Source organism: Lemur catta, chromosome 16, assembly GCF_020740605.2.
Source record: "Lemur catta isolate mLemCat1 chromosome 16, mLemCat1.pri, whole genome shotgun sequence".
Taxonomy (NCBI): Eukaryota; Metazoa; Chordata; class Mammalia; order Primates; family Lemuridae; genus Lemur; species Lemur catta.
This window is the reverse complement of record NC_059143.1, coordinates 31,626,554-31,642,539: the sequence shown is the minus strand read 5'-3', so window position 1 is coordinate 31,642,539 and position 15,986 is coordinate 31,626,554. Positions and strand designations below refer to the sequence as shown.

The 15,986-nt window shown below is 36.1% G+C and overlaps 1 protein-coding gene across 1 annotated transcript in view; it reads left to right on the top strand.

The window, feature by feature from the left end:
* RIT2 (Ras like without CAAX 2) overlaps positions 1-15,986 on the top strand; it is a 289,218-nt gene that overhangs the window by 117,096 nt on the left and 156,136 nt on the right. The window lies entirely within an intron of this gene.

The following is a 15,986-nucleotide window of genomic DNA, read 5'->3' as shown; positions in this document are numbered from 1 at the left end:
TATCTTCCTTCATGAATATAGCAATACTATGATTTTGAAACTTATTTTTGTGTTCTTTTTGGAGGGATAGTCACAGAGTGAGAGGGAGTCTGGGTGTGTTTGGAGCCTCCAGTGTATCTGGAAAGCTATGAGGGTTCAGGACAGGATTCAGAGGAAAAGAAACAGAAAACTGGCTTCTCAAAACAAATTCAAGGCTTAAAGAAAAAGTTTGATGCTTCTTTCTGGATCATACTTCTACTCTTTATAATCCGGGTCAGCAAAATGAGAACATATGGTGATAAGAGGAAAAAGCCTTATCTACAACTAAGGACATGAATTTGGGAGGAATGATCTACAGCCCCTAGGAAAGGGAGACATGACAAGATGCAGTAAAAAAATACCTGAGTAGAAAAAACAAAATCCTTATAAGTTGTCAAAAGACAAAATTACAAATTTAGTTTGAAGATCTAATTGGCTTTTATTTGTGATTCCGGAACAGGGCAATGCCTCATTCTATAAAACAGAATGAGTGTTTCCATGAGCTGAGCAGAGGAGACTGGCTTTATGGGAAGAAAAGGGCTGGAGAAAGCAGAGAAAGGGAAAGGAGATCGGTTGCTTCAGAGTTATTTTCTTTATAAAGCTAAAACAGAGGGAACTTTCTTATCTTGCTAGTTCAAGTGCCTAAGCCTTTCTTATCGGTTGCTGTGAATCTCTGTTTATTTGTTTGTTTTGTAAAACTGGCCCACTCAGAGTTCAGATTAACTATATGGAACCTACATTTTTGTTTGGTTTGGTCTTCTGGGACCCAGTGTAAATGGCCTCCCATAATTGTGTGTGTGTGTGTGTATGTGTGTGTGTGTGTGTGTGTGTGTGTGTGTGTGTGTGTGTGTGTGCATGTGTTGATGGGATCTTGCTATGTTGCCCAGGTTGGTCTGGAACTCCTGGGCTTAAGTGATCCTCCCACCCAGGCCTCCCAAAGTACTGGGATTATAGGTGTGAGCCAATGTGCCCTGCCTCCTTTAATTTTAACATACCACATATTTCATAGCTAATTAATCAAAATTTAAATAGATCAATTAGTTTCTTTTATAAGATTAAAAAACTCTTTAAATGAGGGATTATGTCTTCTTTTATGTCGCTGTCCATGTCTGGTGTCTTGTTAGCTATATTGTAGGTGCTTCTTAATCATGCAGGCTTTCTAATCAATTAGGGAAGAAAATAATATATCCTGGGTTTTTCTGGTTCAAGACTTCTGGTGAACTTACTTTCTATTAAACCTATTCTTATTTTTAAGAATCTTCAAAGGCCCTGGAAAGCAGGTGTGTTGCATTTCATTTGATAATCAGAAAAAGATGGAGTTGGGGGAACCAAACTTCTCCATTTGAAATCAATTCTGCAATTAGGCAGCAGAGCTGCTTTAAATGCTCTCATTCAAGGAACTTGGGTTATTCCCCAGACAAACTTCAGGTAAATAGCATGCCGATAATGAGCAACTGGAGACAAACTGCGACCAAAAGATTTGGTAAGTATATTGCCCCAGAGCCATTAAGTGCCTTATAAGTAAGAAAATTCTTCTAATCAATAGAATTTGAGCCACTTTATGTAGGATTATCCAGAAACTGTTTGTTAGGTTTATTTGTATACTAGCATCTTCTGAATTCTTTTTAAAGCAAATGAAAATGATAATGAATATCACATTCAGAGACTTCTCACAGTAATACAGGGTTTATGTTACAAAGACAGTTGGAAGCTAAAAGATTAGTCCACCCACTAGGCTAATAAGTATCCTTGGTATCCCTAAGAAACCAAAAGACATGTTTTTCCTGCCAAGATCCTAAGCCAAAAATTTTGCACCCTGCTTTCTACTTTGAAGCAAATCTTCCTGACTCTCAACAGCTCTTCAGATAAACACACTTTCATTCCTAAACATAATGCTTCTATGAGTGGCTCTGGCAGTTATATATATTATCCAAACATGCTTTTCTCTCATCTTGAATCAATTCAAGTTCCAAATGAAAGTTAAAATATCTTATCTAATGGAAATTCAAAATGCATTTCTACCAATAATATTTTTAATGGGCTTATAAACCGAGTCCCTCAAATGATAAAAAATAGCTTTAAAACCATTTTAAATGGGTTTCCTCTTGCCATTTTTTTTTTTTGTATTTTCCTACTATAATACAGGGAAGTCCCATTTACAATAAATTGCAAAGTGCTATTAGTTTTCTTTGCAGATATCAAACTTTGATTTCAAAATCAAGTTGCTGTGCTGGGAAACCCAAGTGCTTCCTGGTAGAATGAGTCACTATTTTATACTGGGCAGATTTCATGTATAAGTATTGTAGAGGTCTGCTTTTATAGCTACCAATACTTTCACCCCTGAACATTTCTCTCATTTTTTTCTCATATCAAAATTTAGAGAAAAGATGTTGAGTTATGGAACAATAAGAAACTAGGCAAGATACAGGTGAGATAATCATTTTTGTCTAAAAAGCTATAATGAACTAAATCCAGCCAAACATCATCTTCTCATTAAACTACAGAAAGTCAATGGGACCGTTTTATTTACAGAAACTCTAGGGACAGTGCTATGTAACATGCATATCATCTCTCCTCTCTGAGAGAATACCATTTGGGGAGGCTGTTCTACTAATTGGTGTCAAAATGTCAGATGACTTCATTTTAGTAGTTGTGGTGGTTAAAGAAGAATTATTGCTTCTTTTACTTTGTGGCTCTGGTGAGACCATAGAAAATATAGCCTATACAGTCACATACCTGGTGGCTAACGGGATATGATTATAAAATGTAACTATAGGGTCAAGTCACTCATGAGGGGGTCACACATCTTCACAATAGATCAATGTGATCATGCCACAACTGCACAACTGTTCTCTTGACTCAGTCTTAGGTGCCCTTTCTACTACTACCTTGATCTTGCGCTCTAGTTATAGTTAGGAGAAATGTGTGGTTACAATTGGGAGTCAGTTAGCAGAAGATAGTATTAGAGTAAGCTTGGCTTAGCTAAGTCTTGATAAGAACTTGCAGAATGAGTGTAATCATATCAGGAATTCAGCATTCCTGGGTTGAACCTGAGTTGATACATCCAGCAATAAGTTGACCAGCCGATTTTCCAAAACCCCCTGTCTGGAGTAACTGATAACAACTTTAATAATATTTCTAACCAGACATTCATTAAACTTTGAGAGAAGAAAAGGCAGTGTAAGTTAAATCACTTCATACTTGCTTTTACAGTAGAGGATTAAGGTAAATGCTAGCTGGGTGTAGAGTGGCTATAATATTTATTATTTTCCATTTTTTATTCTTTTTTGTATGAACCCTATAAACCAGAATGACTTAAACTAATCCCCAGAGCTATACCCTCTGTTCTTCCCGTGAATAATATTGTCTTGAAATATGGCACCACATGTTTAATCCTACAAATCAGACTCTCCAAGAGACAAGGAGAAACTTCAGAAGCATAAATAATAAACAAAGAAAAAAAACTAACAAACAATATTAAACGTTCAAATAAACTTTAGAAGAAAGCTGATTGGTTAGAAATATGCAAATATATGATGTTTTGAAAGCATGTTTAGTAACAGGAAGATGATTTTTCTTCTACAGAGGGAATAATAAGCAAGACCCTCACTATGAAAAACAAACAAATGAACAAACATGCTGACTGATATATCTGCTGACAAAGGCAAACTGTATATAATCTTGACGGATATCTGCTAGCCTGTATCATTAGTATAGGGCCTGTTAAAAAAATATACTTGGGCAATATCTTTTTTTTCTTTCTTTTATTTATTTATTTGTTTATTATTATTATTATTTTTTATTTATTTTTTTTTGTTTCAGCTTATCATGGGGGTACAAAAGCTCAGGTTATATATATTACCCATGTCCTGTCCATCCCCCTGAGTCAGAGCCTCAAGTGTGTCCATTCCCCAGACAGTGCGCCTGGCACTCACCATAACTTTCAGCTTGGATTCATGATCATTTACAAGCACTACAGAAAATACTGGTAGTAACTCAGAGAATTTCCCCCAGATCTTCTCAATTTGACATGCTTTGTAAGGGTTTTGCTCACTCAAGTGTGTTTATGATGTTAGGTGACGGGGACTTCTGCGACAATTCTTACATTGCCTTCTTAGATGATATTCAGAACAGTAGCCCTTTATGAAGATTCTGTGCCCTTGGGAATCTACCACAGAAGAGTGAAGCTTGGAGGGTTTAAGAGATTCCAATTAAACTATAGAAATGACATTTCTGACTGTTATTGATATTGTTTACTTTTTAAAAAATCCTCTTTTAGCTCATTACCTGTTTGGTAGTATATACAGTCTCATTCATCTCTTCTTGGAACTTTACTTACACTAAGTGTATGTTAGGTAAAAGCCGATGGCTTCTTCAAGGGCTCCACAGGCCTGGTGATGTCCCTAGATGTCATCACAGAAATGTCTCAAATTTAGGCATATAATAAATGACTCAGTTATTTTCCATAAGCTGTAATGTCCTCACCAGGCTGTTGATTTTCTTTGGAACACTTAAACCTCTAAGCAATGGCTCATAGTGCAGGTAAATAATGAACTTTTATTTAATGCACCAGTTTCATTACATGAATGAGTCTAAATGGAGTACGGTGACCTAAATCTGACAGATGACTGGTCCCCATGGCCTGTTAGGAAAATAACAACAATCTAGCCTGGGTCTTCTGTTTACTTCAAGACAGAATGAAATTCTCTGAACATGTGAATCCCAGAAAGGAGACTGATATATGAAAATTGTCAATAAGTCACAAAACGGTCATTTTAAAGTTAGTATCTGTTTAGGATCTAGAGTGAAAGCTGTAACTGTTTAACTGGAGAATTTAAGAGTAATAGTGCAATACTTGTCAGACTTATTAGATATATTTTAATCTCTGAAATCAGAAAAGAAATTTTACTTTAATTTTTTAAAAAGTCTCATGAAAAGGTATTTTATTTGTTACCTTAAAATGAATATATTTTAATATTGACAATGTTCAGGCAGTTTTTACCTTAAGCAATTCAAAAATCAAACAATAAGTCCCCAATTATTTTATAAATGATAAAAATAATTTAGCAAACTTTTATTTGGCTATGATGTTTACCTATGAAGCTGGACACAAGCAGGTGTGTGAACAAGGCAGAGATGGACTTAACTCACGGAGCTTGGTCTAGTGCAGAAAGCAGATATAAAACTAAAACTAAATGAAAATTACTATACAACTGTGCAAAGGGACCCAGCCTACTTTGGAGGGTTGAGATTAGTAAAGGCTGTAAGTTGAGACATGAGCTTGCATTCAGGAGACAGACAGGGAGGAAAATAAAAACTATTTCAGGGACAGGAATTGACATGTGGGTATGTCTGTAGCAGGGGAGAGAGTGGCAAGTTAGCAAATTAAGAGACACCCAGTACTGCTCAGACAGGGGTATGCAGGAAACCATGTGCCAAAACAGGGCTAAATCGGTCAGGCTAACCATACCAAGCCAGGTTAATCGGACTGAAATTTATTCCAGGAGTAATGGGATGTCATAGACGGAGAGTAACAAAATTAGGATTGTACTTTTAAATGTTCATCCTAGAATAGTGTAGAGAAAAAACTGAAAGGAGCCAATAAATATAGGAAAATCATTAAGAGGACTCTAGAGTCATTTTAGATGCAGAAATAAGATTTGGGGAAATGTCTGGTGTTAAAAACTTGCTGATACTGTGTGTTCTAGTCATGATCTGACATTTCAGTATTTTTTCATGATCAAATTATATATTGTGTTTGATACCTCTTTTACTTTCCACCAACAGACTCCTATCCAGGTTTCCCTCATCTAATTTTGTTATAAAAATGCTTTTCCCCAAATTTCATGAAAACCACTCCTGGTTTATTTATATACCATTAGTATGGAATGTATGATTATATGAGCTCATTCATGGCTGGCTGACACTTCCATATTAATCAGAGGTAGCATCATTCTTATCCCAGCACCTGGAACCAGCTGAAAGGGCCTTTCTAGTCTCTGAATTACATATGAAGGCACCAGAAGGCTAAATGCCTTAGTCAATAATTTTCTATATATTTTGTAGCAGAACAGATCAAAACCTTCAGCCCTATATAGAACAATGGATGAGAATTGCAATGTTTCTGTTGCAAAATTACACTTAAAAACAGAAAATATCTAGTAAATTTATAAACCTGGGAAATTCCCAAATTGCCGATCTTGAAATAAAGCCTTTATAAGAAACCCATTTTTATAGACTACTTTTTGTCCTGCAAAAGGTGGGCAATCCCTGGATTCCAAAGCCTCACTCTTGTTTTACCAGGTTTTTACCAGCCTCCTCTTTAATTCAGCCACCGGGTAAACTAGTGGTTGCTGTTCCTTCTCAAAATCATAATTATGAATGTCTCCAGTTCTTGAAATGCTGGCAGCAAGATTATTCTCTGTTATACCTGGACTTCAGCTCTTCCCAACAGGCTTACTAAGAGTCAGTTATGTTTTCTTCCCAACAAATTCATACCAGTTGTACATAATTTTGTAATTATCTTAAGTAAATTACATTAACTAATAAAATACTGTGAGAAAAGAGTCAACGCTTAGACTAGGTTGAGTGTTTTAAAATGGTATGTTAACCCTGAGTCTCAGATCCCTCCCCTCCCAAATTGTTGTTGAAATAGAGGTTGGAAAGACAGTTTAAAAATTTGGCATTTATAAATCTACAGTTCTGAACTCCTATAGATTCTAGATTCACAAGTGTCTTAAATCCTTGCTCCGCTCTAACGGTACCAAAATGTAAAGCATGAATGATGCATTATGGATGTTTTGTGCAAAAATATAACTCCATTTGGCAGATTTATTTTAAAAAGGGGGCGTGTTGGCTCATTATCAAACATTAAAAGATGAATATACTTTTGTATGTTTTAAATGAACATAAAATGTCTAATGTGTATATCATTTAGAATTATTCCACGTTTTAACTGATGTTGATTAACAGTATGAAGCCAGATCTTGTTTATTGTCCTTAAAGGCCCTGGCCACAGAACAGCCCAGACACCAAATAGCCTTTGCGTGAATCCTCAGTAAACATTCAGTCCTCTAGATCTTTACTGAATTTCCTAGGCTAGACTCAAGAGCTTCCCTCTTTTGCAACAGTCTTTACTTTGTCTCCTGCCAATGGACCCCTATACAGCTTGCCTTCATCTTCTCTCTTAGCAGCCTTCTGTGATACCAGGACTCCATTGCAATTTGTGACACATAATCAGAACCAAACCTTTCACCTTTGCTCGTACTACCTATTGCAACTTATGAGACATGGAGTACATCTGAGCTATTTGGATATATTTTCTCTGCGATGTACCAAGAGGGTAATCATGGAGATAGCACCAGGTGCAAGCAAACTCCCCTCTAAGAGACTGCTGCCTGCTGCCCATTGATGGTACAGCTCCTCGGAATAATTAAAACAGGCAATTGGACCTCTGATGCATTTCTCTTGTTAATCATCAGGTCATTAGCCTTAATAAGATCAATCTGTGATTAGATTTTCTGTATCTCAAACTGATGAAATGGAGCAGAGAGGAAATCAAACTTCAAGTGAATGTTTCATGTATCTCTAACCTTCATCTTATGCCACAAAGCCTGAATAGTCCATGGAGGTTACAGATACACTATCTCCATGCCTAAGTGATCAAAGATTCAGCAGAATGACAGCAAAGGGAGACACACAGAGAATGAAAAGGACTTATTTAGCGATCACCACTTATTTCTGGGGCACTGAGCCAGGGTTGGCAAGATTATTGGGGGTTTGACCTATTTCTTTTAATCACGAGTGTCCTCCAGCAGGGATGTGGAGGGGGGATAGAGATTAGCATGGCTTTTATGGTGCTAGGTAGATCTGTCCTTGGATGTCAAGGAGCACCTCAAAACTCAAAGTAAACCTAAACCTTTTGATCTCCCAGAGATTCAATTTTCACCTGAATTTTGAGGAGAGAGGAGTTTCCTTTTGCAGTGGTCTCAACCTTACCTGCACATTACAATCACCTGGGGGAGCTTTTAAACACCCTAAGGTGTTGAAAACATGCTAAGAGAAAAAAGCCACACATGAGACTACATATTGTATGATGCCATTCATTTCAATTTTCCAGAATAGGTAAATCCCTAGAGACACAAAAGAGATCAGTGGTTGCCAGGACATGGGGGGAGCGATGAAAATGTCCTGGACTTAGTGGTGCTGGTCATACAGCTTTGTGAATATGCTAAAAACCACTAAATTGCACACTTTAAAATGGTGAGTTTTATGGTGTGTGAATTAAATCTCAATAAAAAAGATGATTAAAATTAAAAACATCATGAAGATCACCAAACAAATTACATCAGAACATCTGGGGCACAGACTCAGTCATATAACCAGAGAATGAGAACCTACCCTCTGCTCTGACATTGACTTGTTATTTCACATGGAAAAGCCATGAAATCATAAAAGGTGAGAAGTGGAAGGACTTGTGAACCTTATGTTCAAGCCCTAACCTGACAGCATCCTCTTTAAAACTTAACTGGAGAGAGTGTCAGAGCATCTTCATCAAGAAAGAGGTCAGTTCCTAATCAAGCCACTGTTCTTCATGGGCCATCATGATCAACTGGCCTCTAGCTTCACATCAACCTGGTATCACTTATGTATTTGGTTTGTTCTCTCACTCATCTGTCTGTTAAATGTTTTGTCTGAATCCTGGACTCTGCAGTGACTGCCCTTCTGCATACACTTTGGTTTCCAACAGCAGTAACCCTTGGGTGAAATGACAATAGTACTATTGAATGATTTCAGTCTATGGAAACAGCTTTTGTGGTCTCTATTTCGAAACAGCTTGAACTATCATACTCAACCATTTTTCTGATTTAATCACAACTTATTTGACTCTTTCAGAAATGTATTAAAATATGACCTCATGTATCCTATCTTGGCCTCCTTATATCTAACATGGAAACAATAGTATGTCCTCCTGGCCTCCCCGAGTGCCACATACAATAGATTGCCTGATATAAAAATGCTTTGAAATGCCCAATAGCACAAGTATTAATAAGCAAAATACAACCCATTGCTTTCTCAGTATTGTGACCTATATCCACTATAGAGAGAAGGAAAAATAATATATTGAGGATGAAAATGGGTGGTAAATGTAACCTGATTTATATTTTTGAAAAGATAAAGCTGAGAAGAAATATAATGGAAGTCTTTAAATTACTGAAGATAATAGAGGCAAAACATATACATCAGTGCTTTTAAAACCAAAGAAGGTGACTACAATTATTTCTCCATCCTCCCATGAACCAGGTCAACTCTAGAAAGTCCTTTCTGGTAGGTAGAACATGGAGAAAGCACTGATCACTGTATGAGCTGGAGACCAGGACATAAAGATGCACGAGCAAAACGAGTTAAAAGGCTATGTGGTCACATGCATATATCATTAAATCTTAAAAAATAAAAAATAAATAAAAATAAAATAAAAATCCCAAACACATTCAGCTTCAAGCAAATAAGAGATGGCTCAAAAACTAAAACCCAATTAGGTCTACATTATATAAAACTTGTGGAGGAGTCTGCAAATTGAACAAGGAAGAATATGCTTCACTAGGAACATGATCTAGGCCAAAGTTTGACATTTATGTTTCTGGTTTCTTTTGAAAGTTGATACCATCTAGATTTTTGATTTACTATATTTTTAAACTGATACTTTTATTGATTTTTTTTTCCTTTCACATTCTTCTCTATGAGATATTTTTTCTTGTGACCTCAGGAATTTCAAGGTCATAAACCCTGTGGTTTGCAAAGGATAACATTGGGCATCACAACTAAATTTGGAAGAACTTTGCTGTGAAAATGGCTGTGGGAAATATACCAAGCTTCGCAGGCATTGCTTAAGAGGATAACAGGGCCCTTCTATGGCACATGTCTTTGTGACTCTGTAAAAAGCAAATGATTTTAACCAAATGTGGGGCTCCTGGTGTCCTTTTAAGTATTCCTGCCCCCTAATAGGCCAGAATCATTGGGTCACGGGAATCCAACTAGCTCTGGCTTCTCTACAAGTACCTCATATTTTTGACAATATCCTCTTTGCTCTCCCATATTCCCAGAGCAACAGCTGTGACTGGCCTCACGTGTATGTCACCCACTTCTAGGTGCCACTGAGATGACTCACTCTTCCATAAAATATCTTTCCTTTCTAATTGTTACTTCTTAGAATCCCTTTAAAATGAGTCGATATCGTAATAAAGGATAAAACTTTTGGGAGAGATTCAAATATATATTTAAATGATATATAATGACTTAAAAGTAAACATGGCAGATTGTCAGCATGTCTATTTTCTCTCTCCCTTAAAACATATTACAAAAATTTGCATACTCACAAAGACAAAAAGAGAGGACAACAGATGAGAGATTGCCACATGTTTTGGAAGAAACAAAGTGAACAGACGAGTGGGACTGATTCTGTAGGTTGAAGGAAACTACAACCTGGGTATCTGCAGAGGAAGATAATAATGAAAAACAATGTGCTTGATTCTGTAGGGTTTCTGGGAAAGCTGAGAAGTGGAGGTGTAATGCAGTAAAAAATAAAAGATTAAAAACCTATAAAGAAAAGAAAAGAAAGATAAACAAAAAAATGCAGGATGATATTTACCTCAAAAAAATGAGTCTTGTTCTTAGGGAGCAATATATAGGAAACTTCAGTAGTCCTAGTAATATATTGTTTTTTAAGCTAGTGGTAGCCTAAATTATTTTTTATATATTATAGATGATATATGTGTTTATGTATAATTTTGTTTTTAATAAAATTTAAGAATATTTTTATTAACTAAAAGAAGATAAACAATTGAGTATCGAGTAATTGAAAATTTATGCAGAAGGATAAAGTGTTGGGAGAAGTTAGGTAACTGTTGTTTTGTGGTATAAGCCTTACAATATGATTTAATTTTTTATATCTTATGCATGAATTGTCCTAATTTTAAAAAATATTAGACCTGCTAAGAGATGATTCTTCCATCATGTGACTTTAAGTAGCAGATATTTATTCTTCCCTTCGTGTGTGTGTGTGTGTGTGTGTGTGTGTGTGTGTGTGTGTGTGTGTATTCCAAACCCTAAAAGTGCTCCTCTCAGGAACAGATCAGAATGCAGATCAATTGGGGTAGACATTCAGTGACAGTTTCTTTTTTTATTCAACCAAATTTATTCTTTAAATATTCTTACTACTGCAGAAACAAATCTCAGATTACTAAACTCAAGTCCCATGTAGTTCTGTCTCTCTGCATATTCTTTATGAAAGTTGTCAGAATCAAAATGGAGTCCCTAATGTTAAGAAAATCCAGATAAGTAGAGTCAGGACAGGCCATAAGAAGAGAGTTCTCACACTTACATACCTGATAATGAATAAAACACTACAAAAACCACAGCCGGGCACAAGGGCCATAGGAACTCTGCACAAAACAATACTTCTACAAGGACATCTGTCCTGCAACTGCCTGTCCAACCTTGGATTGGCATCACCTTTGTTATTGACCATTGTAGCCAAGAATAATTATTTCAAAACCATTTTTTCCTTTAAAAACCTTTGTCATCCTATACCTCCCTAAATATGCACATAGTTTTACTGTGCATGCATATGTCCATTGCAATGCTCTGGTCCCAAATTTACATCTTTTCTTTTTGAGAGCCTGTCTCTCTGTTTGTTATTTAGAGTTTGCTACCACCCTCATGTCAAAAGGGAATGATCGCCACTTCATTGGACACCCCCTACCACACACATACCCCTTTTGAAGCCGAAGATGTGTGGTATAGTTCAGTTCTTTTTGGTTTGGAAGCCCTGGTCTTTGTGGCAGGGCCCCTAATTAGAGCTCTTAGTTGTGAGTATGGCTGCGGCACTCTCTATTTTAATCTCTCCCCAGCTGTGTGACTGGCTGAAGCACAGATGGGAAGTGGAGCTGTGGGAAATCAGAACTGAAAAGTAAGTTGAAAAAAACCAGTGAAGCTTTAACAAGAGAAGAGTTGCTCCGAGAGTTCTAACCTCCCAGGGTGGTCAGGATTCTCTGACTTTCTCATTTCCTTTCCTGTACTTTGGGATTTAACTTGTTTCTTGAAGTACAGTGGGGAGGAAAGTGGGTGGTTGGAGGGTGCCTTGGGAGAAGGGTCCTGCTCTCAAAACGTTTTGTTTGCTTTGGGTTTGCTCCAGCTGAGGGGGCAATGCCCCAAATGAAGTCTTTTTCTCTTGATTTTCCTCTGATTAGGATGATCATATAATTTATCATCCAAATAGGACACTTCCAGGAGATAAGGATGTATTACCAAATAACTAAGACAATCAGGCATAATCCAGGACTCCTTGGGCAAAGTGGGATGTTCCCTAGTTTACATTCTGCCCAGATCCATTATCTAGAATTATGTGTGCACTTTCTGAACTTATATTTTGGGTTCTGACTTCCATTATCATCCTCCCATCCAACGTGGCTCATTCTTAGACTGATAATTTCATAAGACACCTAACCCTAGGATGAACACTGGCATTTTACTCTGAATGGTAAACTCGCCTGTGTTCCTGCAGAACTCAGAGTGTCACCGAGGAAGATCCAATATCAAACATCAGGCCCTGTAACTACCTAAGCTTGCCAATGGCTTTGAACATTTGAACATGTCAGGACGTTGTATTATTTAAGGAAATTATTCCCATCTTTGTTTTCCATTCCTCATTATGCTTAAAGATGTCACAAATGCCTCAATACCTCTGCATAAGATTAAATGTAATTCATTCCAATTAAAAGCATATTATGTGTGCCACGTTTAGAATGGTGGGAGGTATGTATGGTGTATCATGCTGAGCCAGAAATAAGTCTGTTGAAAACTGCAGTCTGTAAGTAGTTCTGCTGACTTTGTTTACTTAGGTACAATCCATCTACTTCATATAGGCACATACACAGATATAAATACATATAAACTATCCCTGGAGGAGTTATTTAGTTCAGATGTTTAGGTGAAGGATATAGTATTGATATATGGTATATTTGATACCACCTACCCTCTAGAAGAAGAACTATATACATTTTATTCTTCTGTTGACAAACACATTTTATCTACAGCTACTATTAACATTGAACAGGGAGTTCTCTGTCAATTCTCAGTTCCTCCGCAGCTTTCTATCCTGATCCATTTCAGGCTGAGCATAGTCCATGTGCTACACTCACTTTTCTGCATCTAATCCTACGCCTGCTTCAAGCTTACTATGCTGGGATAGTAGCAGTGTTGCTGATTCATGGCCTCACTCTCAGTACAGAAAAGCCTTCGTTTTTATATCTGTAACTTTTAAAGTTCCTATTAAGCTCAGTCCTTATCAGGTGATGTCTAAAAAGACTTGCTCCCTCTAATATGCCAAGCAAAATCAGAGACATGAAATTGCACAGGAAGTAATAGAGGTTAATACAGGAAATCCAAAACAAAACATTGAAGAAACTCAATTCCGTTTTCTTAATGTGCTCAGCCATGGGCAATGAAAGATTCACTCATTGAATTGTAAATAATCAACCTATCACAACATCCACAAACAATTTGACCTGGGCTCCACAAATGAATTAATCAATCCCAGCTGTCAACCATGTTTTCAAGACAAAGGGATTCAGTTCGCTCTCATTTAAGCCTTCTCTCCAAATGGAACCACTAGCCATTCCTCATTTATGCATCTCAGTTTCCAACATCTTTGTCTTTGCTAATACTTTTGGGGGCCCTTGAAGGTCAGTTTTCCCCATATTCACATGTCTAAATCCTTGGATCAAAAACTAATACAAATCTATCTTTTCAGTAAATTATTCCCTAATGTGCTCAGCTGGAAATTCTATAGTGTCTCCTTAGGTTCATAACCGTACTTTTCACATAGAAATATGTGTGAGAGAGAAGAGAGATATCTCTTCTCTTCTTTGACCCATCTTGCTTTTAAAATATCTCTTTAAAAAGCATCTCTTTTAAAGTATCTCTTAGTTTAAAGTATCTCTTGCCAGACAAAGAAATTCTGGAACCAAGTTGGAAAGAAAAAGAAAATCTTTTGAGCTTTTAAAAGCCTAAGTCAGGTAATTGAAGTCTAAATAAGGGACTTTCAGAGCTAATGTTGACTCCGCATATTTTTTTCTTTACTATCTTTGGATCCTAACTCACTAATTCCACCTTCATTTACATCTCTTCTGAAAAGACAGAATACTTATCTTAAACCTTCTGCAGCAAGAATGATATTTTTGAGATTGTAGGCCAATATAGTTTTATCCTTGGTATATCCTAGATCCTAGTTTTTTCATAGTTCCCTTAACAAGAACAAAGTTGGCAAAATTCAAATTGTAGAACTTCTTACAAAGTTTAGAGAGAATATTGTGTTCTATCTCAATTAGCAAATAAGAAAAAATAATTGGTCTTTGACACTTGAAATCTCTATGAGTTATAGGTATAGTATGCCTATATACTATTAAATAAAGTATTTTAAAATTATCTGATAAACAAGTTTAATAACTGATGGGAAATATTAGGTTCACTGGGGTCTAAAAGGGAGTAGACTACTTCTTGAACACAATAATTTTGTATTGTATTTAATAGAATTTTAACAGACTTACCAAAAAGGAGGGATGTAGAAAAACATCAGCTATAATACATCAGTGGTTTTCAAAGTGGAGTACCCAGATCAGCATTAGCAATATCAACTGGGAACTTGTTATAAAAGCAAATTATATGGTCCAGCAAGCTGTGATAACCACTGGTCTACATTAAGAGTTTGCTACAAGCTCAACTTTTTGGTAAAAATGACATGTCAGCTTTCAGGCTTGTATCCCTTCAGACTAAACTTCTATATTCTTTATAGTGTCTACATACCATGGTCAGTTTATTTAATTTTATACCTAAAATATTTTAGTTCTGTTTTATAAGAGTGTACATAAAATATGCAAGGTATTCATAGCATTCAAATTTTGCCTTTGCATGATTTTTTTAAAAGAACTGGAACTTAAACAAACAAAAAAAATTAGAAAATCATTGCTTGTTCTTCAACCAACTTCATTTACCTGACATTCCTCTTTTCTGAATTTTCTCGTGCAAATATTTCAAATGATATAACTACCTTGAAATTTGTTCAATAATGTTTTGACTATTTTTTTTGCCTCCTATTTGTTGATAGACTGATTTTTATCTTACTGTAGGATTTGCTGTGTGTAGCCTACACATCTTAATAAACACAATCCTTAATAGACATCATGCAATGAATCATTGCACAAGTCTGAGAAAGAAATAAAATGCATGCATGTTTTAAAAAAGATGAAAGAGCAGAAGTTAAAGAAAGACCACACCTCATACAACATAATTATATTAGTGACCAAATTAAATGTAGCCTTATGACTACTTAATTGAAATAAGTTTATGCTTATTCTGTCATGGGAAACACTGAGCAACAAAACCCATGATTTTTGCTAATGGAGGTTTACAGTGTTACAGACCTACATCCAATTCACACAGTATTGGTGCTCAAATGCTCAGAGGCATGTTCAGCCTGCAATATTCTAACAGAATTAATCTTTGCCAGCTTACATTTTGCCTCTTCAAAGAAGAGCCCTGTGCCTAAATGAGTGTCAAACTGATAACCCAACATTTTCTCTTCCATGGGAAAAGCAAAGAAGTTAAAAAAAAAAAAAAAAAGCTTGAGATTCTCTTATTGACTATGTGTGTTTGTAGAATGTCATTACCATTTGCAGAAAAACTCTTAGGGAATAGATATCAATGAGCAGTTTAATTAAGTTAATGTTAAATTATCAATATGTACCTATAAAATATGTTATAAAGTACAAGTACTAAAGTTATTAGATGTAAAGAAATTACATTTGAGAAAAAAATAAAATTAGAAAGAATTCTGCCACATTCATTAATGTAATAAATTACTATGGAAATTTTTGAGAAATGTTATGTTATAAACAAAACAGAGTAAAAAC